Below are 19,447 nucleotides of genomic sequence, written 5' to 3' on the forward strand. Positions count from 1 at the left end.
GCATAAATTAAATTGCCTGCATGGTGGTGCGTGGAACACTTGTGCAGGCAAACACCAATGTGTATGCTATAGTATGAACGAAGCCTTAATCATTTGTATTTAAAGCAGAGCTTTAGCTGCTGACTTTTAATATTAGGACACTTACCTGTCCATGAAACCAGTGGTGTCTTCACCCGAGCTGATTTTTCAGTCGGCTCTCTGGGTGCTGGCGCCACCAGTTCCCTACTGCACATGTGCAAAGCGCGTTGTGCTTTGTGAAGGGACTGGCAGTGGGGGAAGGAAGGGGGCCAAAATTCCGTCTGAGTTTGCCACAGCCAGCTCAGCCAGAAGTGGGAGTGCATACCAGTCAAGACCAGGTACCCGCTCCACCCTTCCCCCGAAAGGTGCCAAATGTGGCAGCAGAGGGGTGGAGGAGACAAACAAGCAGAGCTTCCCTTTTTGGGTGGAGCTCCCCTTTAAAAACACATATAGAACTTATCATAAAAAGGGAATTACCTTGGTTGGCTGAACTGTTTAATATACATTGCTTATAAAAGTATTTGCCCCAAGTCTGATGTTCCCAATTATTGAACATTTTTGAATTTTTCTTGCATGTTTCTACTGGTATTGGAAAACGAATATATAAAATGAAATATAACTTATTTAACCGTTTCAATATGGGCAATTTCACCCCCTTCCTTCCCAGGCCAATTTTCATCTTTCAGCGCTGTCACGCTTTAAATGACAATTGCGCGGTCATGCAACACTGTGCCCAAATTACATTTTTCACATTTTCTTCCCACAAATAGAGCTTTCTTTTGGTGGTATCTAATCACTGCCAGGTTTTTCATTTTTCCTAAAAAAACAAAAAAAGACCGAAAATTTGGTAAATAAATGTTTTTCTTAGTTTCTGTCAGTAAATTTTGTAAATAAGCAATTTTTATCCTTCACTGATGTGCACTGATGAGGCTGCACTGATGGGCTGTATTAATGGACACTGATGAGGCAGCACTTATGGGCACTGAAAGGGCACTGATTAGGTGGCACTGATAAAGAGGCACTAATATGCCGCACTTATGGGCACTGATAGGCGGCACTTATGGGCAATGATAGGCAGCACAGATAGGTGGCACTGATGGGCACCACTAATGAGCAGACACTGATGGGCACTGATAGGTAGCACTGACTGGCATCACTGATGGGCACTGATTGGTGGCAATGCTGGGCAATGATTGGTGGAAATTATGGCCACTGATTGGTGGTACTAATGGGCACTGATTGGTGGCACTGCTGGGGTTACATTGATAACCAGGGCACTGATTATCAGTGCCCTAAATTTACCTCTACACACTCTGCTGCCAGGAGATGCCGCTGATCGGCTCTTCTCGCCTCGCACTGACAGAGTGTGAAGCAAGGAGAGCAGATAATGGCACTTCCGATCACATGGTTAAATAGCAGAGATTTCGGTCCTTTACCCAGATTGGGGGTCGTGCAACATGGCAAGACTGCGATCGCTGTGCTATGCTCCTCGTGGGTGCGTAATAGCGGTGACACTGGAACAACATCATGTGGCACAGCCCCAGAATGAGAGGGGATCCCACCCGCTATCATTTTACTATATGGCGGGTAGGAGGTTGTTTATGTGGTATTATTTACGTAATGGACAATGTCATCTAGGCAAGTACTGTGTGAAAAAATAACTGCCCCTCATAAAATCAAAATAAAGGCTGAACACAGCAAAGCTTGCCACAGCCACTTAAAGTGTCCAGCCTATATCTAACTAAGCTTAAATCTCCTCCTACCTCCCTTCTAAACCTTCTATTCTATCTACCCTGTGAAAGGAAGATGTGTATACTTACCTATTCTGAGAGTCATCCAAATAGGTCACATGATCATCTGTCAGCAGTGGTTTCAGTGTAGAGGAGGGACAGCCGACAATGGATGTCCCATTCTAATCCTATGGGTGACATCATTGCCCAGGCTCTGCAGGTGTTGTCAGCAATATCTTCTCTTTACCGAAGCCTGCCACTGTGGAGATCACATAACCGGACCAGATCACTTTCAGAATAGGTATGTGCAGTATGCACATATTTTTTTCACAAGGTAGATAGAATAGGGTTTAGAAGGGGTGTAGGAGCAGATTTAAGCTTTCTTATTATTAGGCTGGACTTCCACTTTAAGCAAAAATTAATTTATCTGGCTCTTGGGTTCTTAATGCTAGTACACATGGGCCGAATGTCAGGTGACATCGGCCGATTCAATTAAAAAATAAATCTGACAATCGGCCTGTGTGTATGGCAGCCGGTCCGACAGAAGCTGGCCATTCAGCTTCTGTCGGACAAGCATGTTGGAAAACCAGCAGCCGACCGGCCCTGGATCAGCGTTCTCAGCCAATGAGGGGGCCATCCCCCTGTCAGAACACAATAGCAGATCACTGTACTAATGTTGGATTGCTAGTACAGTGGCTCTGACCAGAGCTGTCTGTTTTTTTTTTCATTCAACCCAGTGGGTTGAATGAAAGAAAACTAGTGGCGTGTACTAGGCTTTATAGGAGAGGTTCACACCTGGGTGATTTGAAGCACGTTTCCCAAAGCACTTCAATGCTCAACATCAAGACACTGTGGGGTTCATTTACTATAGTACCACGCGCTAATCAACGCTAATTAGTGCTCAAATTACAGTGATCGCAGTAATTAATGCCCAAACGGAATTCACAATAGCGCTGGGGCAAAAATACTCCCAAAACCGAATTTACTGTAGCCTCCAGAAAACAGATAGTGCCCAAACGCTTACTCTGCTAGAACCTGGAGTAGTGCGCATGGAAATAATGTTTAGAGCATGATATGATCGCTTAAATGGTACTTAAATATGTGGTATATTGTTTAAAGATATCCTGCTTTTAAACTGTGTTAAAAAGTGATTTCTACACTAAAATATCTTTAAAAGTCTGAGAAGAGATAAATTCCTCATCGCTATACAACTAGGTGCCAGCACAACTGAGCATGCTCAGACATGCAAACTACTCATTTTAACTCCCATGCCTTTTTTTTACCAAGAGCTATAGTAAATACCAAAATGAGCTCTGGGTTAAAAAGCATTTTTTTGATAGTGAAAATGAGTTATGTAGCCCAATGCAAGTTTCAGCCATTGATTCAAATAGTATAATTGTAACTTCCTAAAATAAATACTTTTAAATGTTGAGATGAACTGTATCTTTCTCTCAAATAAATTGTCCTTGCAACAATGTTGCTTCTTCATCATCTATTTTGTTTTTAAGAATGCTAGAATGTGTAATGTTTTCATGTTTTGGTAAAATATATTTTTCTCTGTCTCTCTCAGTTGTTGCTGTCCATCTCACATAAATCTTTACCGAAACTCACACAGGTGTCTTTACAAACCACAAACAATACCATTGCTGATGCAAATTTTAAATGAGTCACAATTTTGAGTGTTTTTTATTATTTCCAAATGATCATAATTTGAGCCCAAAAAATGTGATATGTGTACCAACATCAGAAATCAAAATGTCATTCACAAAAATCAGAGGGTAACATCATTATTCTACACTCACACACCAAGAACCACCACATATCACAGAATAAATCAAGAAGAATAACTCCTGACTAGAGTAATTCCACCACCGATATGTCCAAAGAAATGCAGTATTTATGGGCTCAACATTTGGCAGCACAGTGGTGAACAGGTTAGCACTTCTGCCTAGCAGCACTGATGTTCTTGGTTTGAATCACAAACATGCCACTTCATGTACAGAAGTTGTCTGTTCTCCCTATGCTATTAAACATAACTCCTGACTAGTATTTGTGTGTAGGAGTGTTCCACCACCATTGAAAATCTTGTCTTTTGTTTTCCATGGGCAAGGGCTATAATCAGCCTTAACATTTCCCCACCACCACTAATTGTAGCTGTCAGGGCTGGGCTCAGCCCTTCCTTCTCTGAGCTGGCTGCTCAGCTGTCGGCTAATTGCCAGCTCCCATTTCTCTTCACAGTTACCCAGCTGTTGCTGATTCTGCTCGTCAGTCTTGCCTACTTAAGCCGTCCAGTCCAGAAGAGCTCTGCCTTCGCCTTTGTCAAGATCACAGAGACTTTCTGGTGCATTCCTGTTGAAGACTTGCTCAGCTAACGTTCCTTCTGTCTCCTGATCCTGCTTGCTGTACTACTACGTTTATCTCTGGCTCTCTGACATTGGCTTGGCTGACTACCCGATCCGGTTACTGAACTCTGGCTTGTTTTGATTATGCTTACTCTGTTTACCTTTTTATTATTATTATTATTAAACAAGTGTGATTTAACTATACTTCTGTCTCAGTCTGATTCATGGTTGCTGATAGTAGGCGAAGGCCATGAATTCAGAAGATACAGTCAATCCACTTGTTGGTAATATTTTTTCCAGATTGGATGAGCAAGATCACCGCATGGATCAGTTTGCCATAGCATTACAAACGCTCCTGAGTCACACAGCTCACCTGGAATCTCCCACTATGGCTGCTCCGGTACAACCTGAGTTGCAGGCCGTCCCTGCTCCTGCTACTATAAGAGGTATGTCTGGTTCCGCTCTGCTTCCCCAGTGACTTGGGGCGATCCAGTTCAATGCAGAGGGTTTCTAAACCAGGTTGAGATATACTTTGAGATGCTGCCCCAGACGTTTCCCACGGACAGAAGCAAAGTAGGTTTTATGATAGCTTTGCTTTCTGAGAGAGCCTTGGCCAGGGCAAACCCTCTATGGGAGATGCAAAAAGTACTAGTTACTTACCGGTAACTGTCTTTCTGGGCAATCTTCCAGGACGGCACACCTGAGAGATGAGAGGCTCCTCCCCACAGGAAACACAATCAATCAACAGCTGTTTTAAGTCCACACCCTTCCCCCTGATCCTCAGTTTGTAGAGAAGTAACTCCTGAACCTGGTTCACAAGGGAAATCATTCCTCATAGGCACTCACCTTCTAGTGTTCTAAAATTTTCCCTCCTCCAACGGGTGGGAAGTAGGCCTGCCATCCTGGAAGATTTCCCAGAAAGACAGTTACCGGTAAGTAACTAGTACTTTTCTCAAGTCATCTTCCAGGACGGCACACCTGAGAGAATAATCAAGTACCTCAGGCCTACCTTAGGGTGGGACCACTGCAAGACTCTTGGCGAACCTCGGTTCTGCAGTAAGCTTTACCTTTACTCCATATGCTTGATGAAGGTATCTTAGCTGGATCATGCGGCTGATCTGCCGGTCTACTCCACCGGTGTCCCTGCCTTCTCTGTTTCGGATGCAGGATCTAGGTGGAGTGGGCTCTTAAAGATGGAATCAGAAAACATGTTAAACTTGTAGGTTATCAATGTTGCCTGTCACACATCTACCAACAATGGCCTATTCTGCCTATAGGTGCTGTTTAGAACCACTAAAAAGATTAATCGGAGACCTGTGTTGTAAGACAAGGACACTACATTGATCCATAAGGGGGCCTGTCTTAACACAACCCTGTCCAGGGAAATAAAACTGCCAAAAAAGGGGGCCCCTGACAGACAACCCCTTTTTGTTCATTTTTAGCTTTACATCAGCAAAGACTGAAGGGAAACCTACTTAAGGGAAATAGATTAACAAAAACTTAATCCCTGGGTTTAAGGCATGCCCAATCTATAGTTTTACTTACGCCTGAGAGCCTACTCAGGAGATTAACATCTATAGCAGGAGAAGAACACTCATATTGCTACATCTACTTTTACTAGAAGGGCAAAATGAAGGCCATGCACCGAGCTGTGACCTATTTGGTCGGGTATACATGTTTATACTTCATCTTCAGGCCATAAAACTCCTCTGAACCGAACTTCCTAAGTTCTTATTAAACAGGGCGATTCATTATCGCCTTCCTCCAGTGACCCATAACTCTACTGGGCTTCAACCCTAGGAAATGGCTCTGGCATCCCTGAATGTAAGGGGTCGAGGCTTTCAGACATGTGACATCTGCACCAGAACTCCTGGCCCTTTCACGGAAGAGAAGGCTGAAATACAAAAAGGTGATACATGTATTATTAATATCACAAATAAAAAAATCATAGATTGTGGACATAGCACAATAGATTTAGACAGAAAGGACACAAGCATAGACATCAATGTTGTGTGACTAGCTAAACCAAAATATCAAATATGGGAAGAGACCCAAATCTGAACCTCACAGTTTGGTTTTCTGATGTGCGGCCAATATGTAAGCATTAAGGCACAAACACACCTTAAATGCTGCGCATTTCTGAAGTGCAGCTAGCTAGGTCATAACTGGTAAATACAGAAAGGATGGGAACCCCCTTTTACAGTGGTGTTTTACTGATGTACAGCAAAACAAGGCTATAACGAGAAGACAGAAAGACCCAAACTTCTATGTTGCGTATTTATGATGAACCACCAAGTACAGTTATAAGACAATCCTTCCTGTTATGCAGTTCTGTAGTGCAGTTACATAGAACCAACAGAGAAAGAACACAAGCAACCTACAGCATTGTGTTTTTCTGAAGTGCCATAAGGTAAGGCAATATGAAACAGAAAGCACCAACAAGCTTCAATGTTGAGTACTTCTGCTGTGCAGCAACATAAAAACAAACAACAGACAGCCTTTACAGCTGCGATCTTTCTGGTCTACTGCCAAATAAGGCAATAACTCCACAATGAGTATTCCTGCAGCATTGCAAAACCTGAACCAGAAGGGACAGATAAGCTTAGGGTTCCCACACCCGTGCGACCCAACCTGCCACTTGGGACTGCAAGACGCATGAGAAGTCATACTATGGCTTCCAAAGGGTATCATTCGTGACTGTGTGACTCCAGGTCGCAGCGTATCCAGCAGTCCCTGCTTACAGAACCACAGACCTCAAGATTACACAGGTCGCAGGAAAAGCAGTTTTCGGGTCGAACAAACAAGGGGTCCCCATGCTGTGGCTCCCTGGAGGAGTGCAGCCAACAACCCCCTACTGTGTATACCTAAGAAACAGCAAGGAAGATCAATGAGAAACACCACTTACTGCTGTGCCTTTCTGATATACGGACGATAAGTCAGTAAATATAGGACATACAGGACACAAACAATGTTCAATCTTTGTGTATGTCTGATGTGTAGCATATACCAATACTGAGCAGAGATGTCATTACCCTCAATGTGTCTCCCTGCTGAGCAGCAAAAACAAATCAGAAAAAGACAAACAACCTTCACTGTTGTGTCCTTTCTGATATGCAGCCAATAAGGCAGTAAACCTTCAACTTTGTATGTGTCTGATGTGCAACAACAATCTTGAATAGAGATAGCACATCCATATTCAAGTGATTTGGCATGTGACTCAACATGTCAAATCGCATGCCTAAAATTGGCAGCCATTGCCGTTAATAGCACTGTCTGAATCAGCCCTGGCCACTTTGTGGTGCTGCACTGATTACCAATGGCAGTATGTGTACTACCCCTGGCACAGGTTCAATTTTGTATTTTCCAACAAAATCAGGACCATCCGTCATCACTGCTGCTTTTCTGATAAGCAACCAATAAGGCAGTAATACAGGACCCACAGACAGACCTCAATCTTGTATATGTCTGATGTGCAATAATATAACAGTTCTGAATAGAGATAGCACATCCATATTGAAGTGATTTGGCATGCAACTCAACATGTCAAAGTCGCATGCCTAAAATCGGCAGCCATTGCTGTTAATAGCGCTGTCTGAATCAGCACGTCACTTTGTGGTGCTGCACCGATTACAAGTGGCAGTATGTGTACTACCCATGGCACAGGTTCAATTTGTATTTTCCAACAAAATCAGGACCATCCATCTTCACTGCTACCTTACTGATAAGCAACCAATAAGGCAGTAATACAGGACCCACAGACAAACTTCAATCGTGTATATCTCTAATGTGCAACAATCTAACAATTCTGAATAGAGATAGCACATCCATATTGAAGCGATTTGGCATGCGACTCACATGTCAAATCGCATGCCTAAAATCGGCAGCTATTGCCGTTAATAGCACTGTCTGAATCAGGACGACGCCACCTTGTGGTGCTGTACCGATTACCAAAGGCAGTATATGTACCACCCCTGCCATCAATCTTTCCTGCTGCCTTTCTGATAAGCAACCAATAAGGCAGTAATACAGGACACAAAAACCCCACAGACAGACCCCAATCTTGTGTAGGTCTGATGTGCAGCAATATAACGATTATGAGCAGAAATGTCATCACCAGACTCAATGATGTGCGTTTCTGGCGTGCGGCACAAAACCAGAAAGTACAGACCACCTTCCCTGTTGTATTTTCTGATCTGTAGCCAAACAAAGCAGTACCTTTAGGATATAAAGGACACCCAACAAGCTTCAGCAGAGAGGTCACAAATCTCAATGTGTACTTTAGTTGTGCCAAACACCCCAGCAAGGACAAACCTTCACTACTGAGGTCTACTGGTGAGCAGCCAAGAAGGAGTCATGGTGTATCCCTTTATGAAATAACCAAACAGGAGCAAATTATTTCATAGGCATAGCCTGGGCTGTAGATACTAATCCTTCACCACCAGTGAAGGAACCAATCCTAAAATGGTTGGACACCTTACTATAGTAGCTGTTGTCCTACCTTACCTCCATAGATTGAGCAAACGCTAGCCAGCTCATACACGGGTGGGGCTGATCAGTAACTAAAGTCTCAATGAGCCCAGCCCTAGAGACCAATATAAGACCTCTAAAAAGGGTGGTTACCAATTTAGCCTGGAGGTAAATAGCCACCTGCAGCCCTTAAAGAAGCAATCATATAGCCATCTAGCTCTTGCATATGTTTGCACAGAAAATCCTTAATCAAAGAATATAGGAAAAACGATTTATGGTAAATCGCTTTTAGATCTGTCACTGAGTGGACTGTAGCCCAAACCAAAAAAGGTCTTTCTTACCCCCTGCATTAAAATATAACCACAATGTAAGAGTGGAGTGGGAGGTTGGAGCTTATGAAAAGTTACCCATAGCAAGCAACCCCCAAAAGGAGGATCTGTCACAAGGGAACCCCTACTCTGCCACACAGAAGCTTAGTCCCTGCCACATTGTTGAAAGTTAGGTCAGCTTTTAAGCATCTTGGAGCAACTTTAAGCAGATTCCTAGCAGCTGGGCAAATAGGGCCAGATAACCTAGTGCACCTGCTGAGCAAGGGAGCCTACTCCTGAGTCCTTCAACCATTGCACCATTAATAACTTGTTCAGTGGTATACCTGGCCAGTAAGGAACTCTTTGTTCTACCAGGTCACCCTCTTTGCTGTATTCACCCCTACTAATGTACCACAACCGGGTATGTAGGGAGAGGCTGGCAACCTACTGTTGTGATAACCACAGTGTCTCTGCTATAAGAGGAAGCTGTGGCTGGTGGTTTTTAGCAGTAGCTTCTGGGCTATTTTGTTATGGAGACCCCAGGTCCTGCACTGCACCACTCAGTAAATACAGGTGGAAGGGGAAAAAATGCCTTACCTACCTCTTTCCCATCTGGGGTGGTTTAGGCACACTCGCTCCTCTGCACCACTTGTACACCATACAGCATCTCTGATGTAGGAGGGAGCTGTGGCTGGTGTCTTTAGCAAAAGCTTCTGGGCTATTTGAATCCAGACCCCAGGGGAGATTATCTCAAATGCCCAGAAACCATCTGTCTGGGTTTGGGGATTTTTGACTCACCGTTGTCGTCTTCCCCTTTTTCCACAGCCACCGGGCTTGCTTTTCCATCCTTATGGTCCACACGCAAGGAGGATAGCCGCCAAAGTGCCCCCCCCACAACTGCTGTCCCTTTAGGGAGCTGCAAGGTTAGGCTGTGTCCTGCTCTGTTCAGTCAGTATATACACATGGGGGGGGGGCAATGCCGTACGTTCCTCATTCCCATGAGGTGGTTTAGGCAGACATTCACCATAGTAAACTGGTGCCTCCTCGAAAGGAGGATGTGGGCGCCTGCTACTGCTGACTCTCAGCCTTCCCTTCTGGGTAAGAACGTGGGTCGTTCAGGCGGTGCCCTCCCCAGCAGCCCACGCGAGCTACCAGGGACCCAGGAGTCAGGGGATACGATCCCCCTGGAAAGAACCGACGGCCAGCACCCCCGTCTGAAAGGACTTCCGGACAGGTAAGGGGGGGGGGGGGGACAGGATAAAGGCCCCTGAAGTTCTGGGGACACCACTGTACCCAGGGGCCTTTAGCTCTCAGGGGGGCTTTCCCAGTTTCTGCTGCCCCCCCTGAGGAAAGGATAGGGGAACCCCCCGGGAAGGATAAATATATCCCGCCAGACCCAGAGGCTTCCCAGGCATTTGGTCCAGCTCCCAGGGGGAGACCACAAGCCCCAGGCTTTGGTCATTTGGAAAAAAACAAACAGTTTCGCCGTGTAGGGAGAAACACAATCAAAAACTGAGGATCAGGGGGAAGGGTGTGGACTTAAAACAGCTGTTGATTGATTGTGTTTCCTGTGGGGAGGAGCCTCTCATCTCTCAGGTGTGCCGTCCTGGAAGATGACTTGAGAAAACTTGTTGTCTTGAGTTACCCTGAGTTTGTGGCCTCCTTTAAAAGGGTATTTGATGTTCCCGCACACTCTGCTTCTGCTGCCAAGTGCCTCATGTCCATCAAACAGAGTACAAGAACTGTTGCCAACTAGGCCATTGAATTCCATACTCTGGCAGCAGAGGTTGCTTGGAACAATGAGGCCCTCATGGCTGCTTTTTCTCATGGTCTCTCGGATTCCATCAAAGATGAGATAGCAGCCCTAGATATACCCACTGAGCTGGAGAAGATGATCACATTTGCCATCCTCATTGACTCCAGACTCAGAGAAAAACTCTCTTAAGGAACGCTTGCGTAAGCCTTATACGTTTGCCTCCAAGCTTTGCAGTCTCACCCATGCCTCCCTCACCTCCCTTGCCTCCTGGTACCGAGTCGGTCAGTGAAGATGAACCCATGCATTTGGGCTTCACGCGTCTCTCTGCGGATGAGAGAACCTTTAGGAGGAGGGAGAGATTGTGCCTTTATTGTGGCCAAGCAGGTCACTTTTTGAAGTCTTGTCCTATCCGTCCAGGGAATGACCGAACCTTGAGGTCCTGTCATGGACAGACCTTAGATAGCGTTGTTTCGTTCCCAGTTATCCAGAAGGATAAACCCCTGGTTTCGGTCACCCTTTCTTGGGCTGAGTCGTCCATCGAGATACAGGCTCTAATCGACTCTGGGGCTGCAGGCCTGTGCATTGATGCTGCCTTTGTATCGAAGCACTCGATTCCGGTGCAGTTGCATGACACTCCACTTGCCATTGAGGCTCTTGATGGGAGACATCTACAGCCTGCCCATGCTACTCATGAGACGGTTCGGTTGTCTATGGCCGTAGGGGTTCTTCACCATGAGATAATCCAATTCCAAGTTATTTCCTCACCTATGTTTCTGCTGGTTATTGGTTATCCTTGGTTACAGAGGCACAACCCCTCTTTTGATTGGCTCCGTGCTGAGGTTCTCTCCTGGTCACCACAATGCAGTGAGACATGCTTCCAGAAGGTAGCCAAGGTCCTGTGCACCTCTTCACTCTCCTCCCTGTCTGAGGAGTACTGCAATCTTAGCAATGTCTTTGACAAAGGTCAACGGTAGTTTGCCTCCACACCGGCCTTATGATTGCGCAATTGACTTTCAACCTGGTGCCATACCCCCTCGTGGCCGGGTTTACCCTTTGTCGGTCTTGGAGGATAAGGCCATGGAGGAGTATGTTGCAGACACCCTTTCTCAAGATTTCATCCACAAATCCTCGTCTCCTGCTGGTGCTGGTTTCTTCTTTGTGAAGAAGAAGAGCGGTGAACTGAGACCTTGTATTGATTATAGGGGTCTCAATCGTTTCACGATTAAGAATGCTTACCCGGGGCGTGATGACGTAACGTGCGTCACGGAGGGAGGGAGGAGAGCGTGTCACCCGGAGGAAGCGGGCTCTCCCAGGATCTCCGCTGCTAGCATTTCCTCCCCAGGCTGACGATCCATGCTGAGAGGACCATGCACAATTCCAGGAAGGGAAGGAAGACTCCCGGAAGCCGAGGTGGAGCGGAGCTGTAAGGAGGGGAAAGCGAGCGTGCCTCTGCACCCCTCACAACGCTGCCGACACTGCCGAGGGATTTCGCGGAGGAAAGCGTCTGTGCTGACAAGCATAGAGGCGGACTGCGATCGTCGGAGGTCGGGTAGGCTTGTGGCCCTCCCCGCTCCCCCCCCCCCGCCTCTGTACCTCTCCCCAGGTGAGATACCAGATAGAAAGGAGAGTGTTCAGCAACGAATACAAGCGGCCCAGGACTTTGGTAAAGTACAAACTTTTCTTTTTTTTTTTTTTGTTTTTTTTTTTTGTTTTGTGTTCCCTTCCTCCTTGCCTTCCCTCACTTGGTGTATATTGACATATGAGCGGAATGAGATGATTCAAAGAAGATAGGAGAAGGTAATGAAATAACAACACTACCTTGCTGATTGAAACAAAGGTGTAAGCATTTGAAATATTAAGGAGGGGATATGTTGAAGTGTGCCCCATGCAGGGGAGAAATGTGATGAAAAGGAGGAGGATATAAGAAGCAAGAAATATTTGATATACATCTCATCTAAGAAAGCAAAATGTAATGAATAACTGTATAAATGGTAAGGTCTATCTGTACGGGAGGATTGTAAAAGACCACTTATTTGAAAGAGGGATTAAAGGAGGTCAAGAGTAAGGAAAGACGGACTGAAATTATCTCCAAGTGGGGGAGCAGAGAGACGTGAACTTTTCTGCTGCTGATATAATAATCAAAGTCCCCTAACTCACCACGAACCCCGTAAGGAGAAGACACAGGCTTGGCTGGTGAAAAGAGTCTTTTACGTATAAGAGGCTCCTGGGGGTTAAAAATACCCCCCCCCCCTATTTTTTCCTTTTTTTTTTTTTTTTTCCCCCTTTCCCTCTACCTCTTATGAGACCATTCCCATAGGGGAAGGTATAGGGTTAAATCAAGCTGGGGAGACACACAGGTGGGGTAAAAAAGAGGGGAACAATGAACAAAACAACAGCTAAGTCAGGAAAAGGGGGAGTACCTAAAACCCCGAAGGATAAGACCGCGGGAAGTACAATAAAACAATACATGTCCCAAGGAGCCAGCCCAAGAGGGGGAGACCTAGAGGCCCAAGGAGGATCAAGGATAGAGAGCAAAGGGGGAACACCAAATAAAGGGGAAGATAAGAAGGCGCAATCAAGAGAAAACTCCCTAATGGAAGGTGAGATGGAAATGAGTCGAGGGGAAGATAGAAGAATAAGTGCCCAGATGCTTTCTAAAGAGGAACTGAGTAATATGCTCCAAAAAATGGAGAACGCAATAAAATCTGAAATAGGCCTGGTGAGAGCAGACCTGGGAAGCCTCTTAGAAAGAGTAGAAACAACCAAGAAAAAAACGGATGAATTAGATCTGGAGGTGAGGAACCTTAAAGAGCAATTAAAGATTTCTAGACAGAATCAGAGGGAAATTCTCTATAAGATCGAGGACCAAGAAAATCGTGATAGAAGACAGAATCTAAGACTCCGTTCCCTTCTGGAAAATAAAGGGGAAGATCTCAGGAAGATCGCTTCTGCAATTTTGGGCCCACTCTTTGGAGAAGAGGCGGTAGAACTCCCTAAGATAGAAAGGATCCACCAAGTCTGAAGATTATACAATAAAGATCCCCCGAGGCCTAGAGACGTAATAATCAGATTTAGATTTTATGAGGATAAAGTGGCAATCCTATCTAAAATGAGAATCAAACCCCCTTTAAATTTTGAAGGATCTGAGATCCAGGTGTATACGGATCTTGCACCCGAAACTCTAGCAAGGAGCAGGCTCTTGAAACCTTTGCTAGACCAGATGAGAGGACAGAACATAAAATATAGCTGGGGGTTCCCGGCTTGTTTAATGGGATATGGAGACGGAAGATCAGCAAGATTAAGGTTCCCTGAAGAATTGAAGGACTTTTGCGATAAGCTGGGCATACAAGAACTAAAATTGCCGGGCTGGGAGGAAGTGTAATTCTGGACTTGCTTGGGGGGGGGGGGAAGGGTGGAAGGGTGAAGAGGGATAGGTGGAGGAAAAGGGGAATAAAGGAAAATATGAAAGAGGTCTGTCTGGGTGAAGGGGTGGAGCGGTGGAGAGAATGGGGGAGGAGCCAACGTGGATGCCGGCTTACCCTTTTCTGTTAATACCATCATATAGGAGGGGGAGAGGGGCACGCTCGAAGTCTCACCTCAAAATAGGAGATTCTCTACGCTCTATGGTATCCATAGCGCTTGGAGAATGGGGGGCCAAAAGGTGGCAGGGGGGAGGGATGGGAGAGGGGGAGGGAGGGGTGGGTGGGGGGGGAGAAGGGAGTATGTGCACAGAGTTTAAAAAAAATCTAAGGTCAACACAGTAATGCAAGCTCAACCCAAGAAATATGTAATGTGATGAGGAAGTTAAATTTTATTACCTATAATGTTAGAGGTCTCAATACGGCTGGGAAACGACATAAGATTTTGGGGAAACTTGGGAGATATAAAGCGGATGTGGTGTTTCTCCAAGAAACCCACTTGACATACGGTTCTAACACGAAGCTATGGTCAAAAGCTTTTCCAAACTGGTTCTATGGGGACACAATAACTAAAAGGGCAAGAGGAGTGGCAATAGGAATAGCAAAAGAGGTGATTTTTAAGGAAGAGGAGAGATTAATAGATCCAGGGGGAAGGTACATCTTTCTGAAAGGTTCCCTTGAGGGATGGGAATGTACATTAGTCAATGTGTATGCGCCAAACAAGGAGGCCAGTGGTTTTTTAGTAAACACATTGGAAAAATTAATGGAGTTTAAAAAGGGGGGTCTAATACTGATGGGAGATCTAAACCTCTGTATTGATCCAGAGATGGATAGTACGTCGTGTGCACTGGGGAAGATGAATGTGAATCTGAGAAAGTTAAAACGAAAGCTCCATTCTTGCCAACTGGTAGATTTATGGAGGATTATGAACCCTAACAACAAGGATTACTCGTTCTACTCCCCAGTGCACGGGACGTACTCTAGGATTGATTATATTTGGATTGAGCACTCACTTCTCGATAGAGTCGTAGAATCTAAGATAGGGACCATAACACTGTCGGATCATGCCCCAGTTAGTATGGAATTTTATGTCTCTAATACCCAAAGAGCCCCGGTAACTTGGAGATTAAACGAAGATCTAATTCAGGATGAAACAAACCTAAGAATAGTTGAACAGGAGTTAAAAAAATACTTTCTAATAAATGACACAGGAGAGATTTCCGGGTCCTCCCTGTGGGAGGCCCACAAGGCCTACATTAGGGGGATCTTAATAAAACTATGAGCAAAGAGGAAAAGAGAAACAAGAGAAGAAATTAAGAAATTAACTGAAGAAATATATGAACTAGAGCAGGAGCACAAGAAAAGACTAGGCCAAGATAAGAGGGTGTACCAAAATATAACCTTAAAAAGAAAAGAACTAAAAGACCGGATAGATAGAGAAACAAAAAAAGTATTGTATAAAGTGGCAAAAGAAAGGTATCAGGGTAGGAATAAGAGCAGCCGACTATTAGCCAAAATACTGCGGAGAAAGAAAGCCAGAAATTATATAGAAAGAATTCAAAATAGCAAAGGATGTATGGTTCACACTACAAACGAAATAGGGGAATCCTTTAGGAAGTACTATAAGGAACTTTATACAGTAGGGGAAAATAAAAATCAGGATAGATCCCATATAGTGAAGATAGGAGAATTCTTGGGGAAAGCAAATCTCCCTAAAATCACAGAGAACTGAAAGGATAATTTAGAAAGTCCTATAACTATAGAAGAGATTAATATAGCATTAGGGGAGTCGGGAAAAGCCCGGGTCCTGATGGATTCACCTCTCTTTATTATAAAAAATTTAAAGATATACTAATCCCTAGACTTTGCGAATATATGAATGGTCTGGGTACAGAGTTTGAGCCAAGTAGGGAGGCGTTGAAAGCCGAGATCACGGTTATTCCAAAAGAGGGGAAGGACTTGACGATTTGCTCTAGCTATAGGCCAATATCACTGATTAACACAGATGTAAAACTATATGCTAGAGTATTAGCTAATCGGTTGAAAGAAGGGATGAGTGAATGGATACCCCCAGACCAAGTAGGATTTACTCCAAATAGAGAAGGGAGGGATAACGGGGTGCGTACCCTTCTACTTCTGCAGAACACCAAGGATCAGGGGCCCCCAGGTCTACTCTTGTCTTGCAGAAAAAGCGTTTGACAGGGTGGACTGGGGGTTCCTGTTCCAAACCCTTAAACACCTGGGACTGGGCCCGAGGATGATGGGATGGATCCGGGCTCTGTATAATCACCCTACGGCCTCGATAAAAATCAATGGGTCCTCGTCGGCCACGTTCAAAATGGAAAATGGGACGAGACAGGGTTGTCCCCTGTCCCCCCTGCTCTTTGTTCTCTCCCTGGAGCCGTTGCTCTCGGTGATTAGGGAGGTGAGGAGCATAAGGTCGCGGCCTTTGCAGATGACGTGCTGCTCTTTATAGCCAACCCGAGAATCACAATGCCAAATGTGTTGAAAGTTCTTAGACAGTATGCGGAGGTGTCTAATTTCAAGATAAATTTGGCAAAATCTGAAATATTGAATATTAATATATGCAAAAAAGAAGAAAGTAAGCTGAAAAGAGAATTCCAATTTACATGGAAAAAAGAAATAAACTATTTGGGTATAAAACTAGCAAACTCATTAGGGAAGATCTACAAATTAAATTTAATTCCACTACTTGATGAAATAAGAGCGGAGAGTAAAAGGATAATGGGTAAACCGCTATTGTGGTTTGGTCGCATAAATGCAATAAAAATGACCCTGTTACCAAAAATTATTTATAAGTTACAGATCCTCCCACTGGCAATACCTCAGTACTATCTAAAGAAATTGAATTCAATCATAAGGAAAACAAACAGTTTGGAAAGGTAGAAGGGCAAGAATTTCTTTTGACATTTTAAAACAGGAAAAAAAAAAGAGGAGGTTTGGCGGTACCTGACATTCAGGGGTATTATAAGGCAATATTGGTGTCAAGGGCGATCGAGTGGGTCAGAGATAATAAACACAAGAGATGGGTGAATATAGAAAACAAATTAAGTAAAGCACACTTAGGACACATAATTTGGAACCCCCCACATTATAGATTATTAGACGGAAGTACACACACACTGACGGAGGTGGTTATTAGAGCGTGGGACACAATATATAAACAAATAAACAAGACATTTAATTCCCCTTTAATTTCACTTAGGGAAAATGATTATTTTGCACCAGGGAAAACAAAAAAAAGGTGGTAATTGGATTAAGAAGGAAAAAGCACAGTTAAGGGATATAATAAAAGAAGGAAAGATTGTTCCGTTTCATGATTTAAAGCACAATAGAGAAGCTTGGGTGATAGATAGATGGAGATACCTCCAGTTAAGCCATTTTGTTGATCACGTGCCATGGCCAATAAGGTCGGGAAAAGAGCTCTCAGAGTGGGAGAGGCTGTATCTGGCAAACAATACTAAGGGGATAATATCCAAAATTTACAAAATGGGGCTGAAGGCGGGTAGGGGGGAGGTACCTCCGTACATCACAAAATGGGAAAGGGAATTAGGATTGCAGATAGATAGCAACACTTTAAGAAAAATATTGGAACTGGCCCATCGTTCTTCGATTGACACCAATGTTGCGGAAATGAATTATAAAATCTTGACGGGTTGGTATATTACCCCTGACAAAGTGTGCAAATACCAAAGGGATAAAACATCGGAGTGCTGGAGAGGATGCAAAGGAGAGGGCAATATGGCCCACCTATGGTGGAACTGCCCAGAAATTAAAAGATACTGGGTAAAAATATTGGGGCTTATTAAGGAAATAACAAAGAGAGAAGTAAAAGCAGACCCCTGGATGGTATTACATCATGGAATAGGAGGGGAGGTCAAAAAGTATAAAGAGTCCTTGGTCCCACACATGCTCAATGCGGCTAAAAAAAACTATACCAAAAAAGTGGCAGATGGTAGAATGCCCATCAATATGGGATTGGGTCAACAAAGTGGAAGGTATACGCCTGATGGAAGAAGAGCACTATGGAAGGGATGGCGATACAATAAGAGAGAATAATAACTGGCAGTGCTGGAATGAATTCAAAAAACGGTGGTGCATTACTGAACGACTAAAATTTAGTTTAAACTAAAGAGAATAAAGATAACCAAGGGCGCACAGAAAAAAGGGGGGGTGTGGGAGGGAGGGGAAGGGGGGTAACGGTGAAGGGGTAGGGTGTGGGGATTAGTTGGGGTAGGGTCGAAGCAGAAAGATAAAGTTAAAAGACCTATAGTATTGATCTTTTTTCTACCTCTCTTTTTACTTACTGCTTTTTGATAATAAACGTTGTGCATGTTTGCTAACAAAGCTACAATGATGTGAAAAAGTTGAAGGGACATGGATGACACTGATAAGGTGGATTAAGTCTCTTATAAGATTCACTGAGGTAGCAAAAAAAAAAAAAAAAGAAGAATGCTTACCCGATTCCGTTGATTACAGAGTTATTTGACTGCCTCAAGGGAGCAACGGTTTTCACAAAGTTTGATTTGAGAGGGGCATACAATTTCGTGCGAATTAAGGACGATGACTAGTGAAAAGCTGCGTTTAATACCAGAACAGGCCATTACGAGTACCTCGTAATGCCTTTTGGCCTTTGTAACTCCCCGGCAGTTTTCCAGGAATTTATTAACGATGTCCTCTGAGATTTGTTGCAGTTATGTGTGGTGGTTTATCTCTATGATATCCTCGTATTTTCCAAGTCCCTGGAGAGCCACCACACAGATATCTGCATGCTTCAGAAACTAAGAGAGAACAATCTCAATTGTAAACTGGAAAAGTGCGAGTTCCATCGTGAACAGGTTACATTCCATGTCATTACCACTGCTGGTTTTTCGATGGACCCAGAGAAACTTTCTGCAGTCCTACAGTGGCCCCAACCTGTGGGTTTACGTCCTATGCAGCGTTTCCAGGGCTTTGCCAATTATTATCGGAAGTTTATTCATAACTTCTCGTCTCTGGTCAAGCCCCTGACTGATATGACCAGAAAGGACGGTAACCCACAGAGTTGGTCTGCGGAGTCCATTAAGGCCTTTGAGAGTCTCAAAGCTGACTTTGTTTCTGCTCCTGTGTTGGCACATCCTGATCCTACGTTGCCTTTTATCCTTGAGGTTGATGCTTCTGAGACTAGTGTTGGCGCCCTTCTGTCTCAACGTCCTACCTCAGAGCGCTATGCATCCTTGTGGCTACTTTTCCAAGAAATTGTCACGTGCGGAGTGCAATTACAAAATTGGTGACAGAGAGCTTTTTGCGATCATTTTAGCCCTGAAAGAATGGAGACATCTCCTTGAAGGTACCACTGTGCCAGGTCTCATTCTTACTGACCATAAGAATCTCACATTCTTGTCTG

The 19,447-nt window shown here is 44.3% G+C and overlaps 1 protein-coding gene across 1 annotated transcript in view; it reads right to left on the reverse strand.

Annotated features, from left to right (window-relative positions):
• The window catches only part of LOC141139090 (alpha-1,4-N-acetylglucosaminyltransferase-like), a 44,774-nt gene that overhangs the window by 8,218 nt on the left and 17,109 nt on the right, over window positions 1-19,447 (reverse strand). The gene's annotated exons all lie outside the window — the stretch shown is intronic.

The sequence above is a fragment of the Aquarana catesbeiana genome, linkage group LG04 (genome assembly GCF_042186555.1).
Source record: "Aquarana catesbeiana isolate 2022-GZ linkage group LG04, ASM4218655v1, whole genome shotgun sequence".
In the NCBI taxonomy this organism is placed as follows: Eukaryota; Metazoa; Chordata; class Amphibia; order Anura; family Ranidae; genus Aquarana; species Aquarana catesbeiana.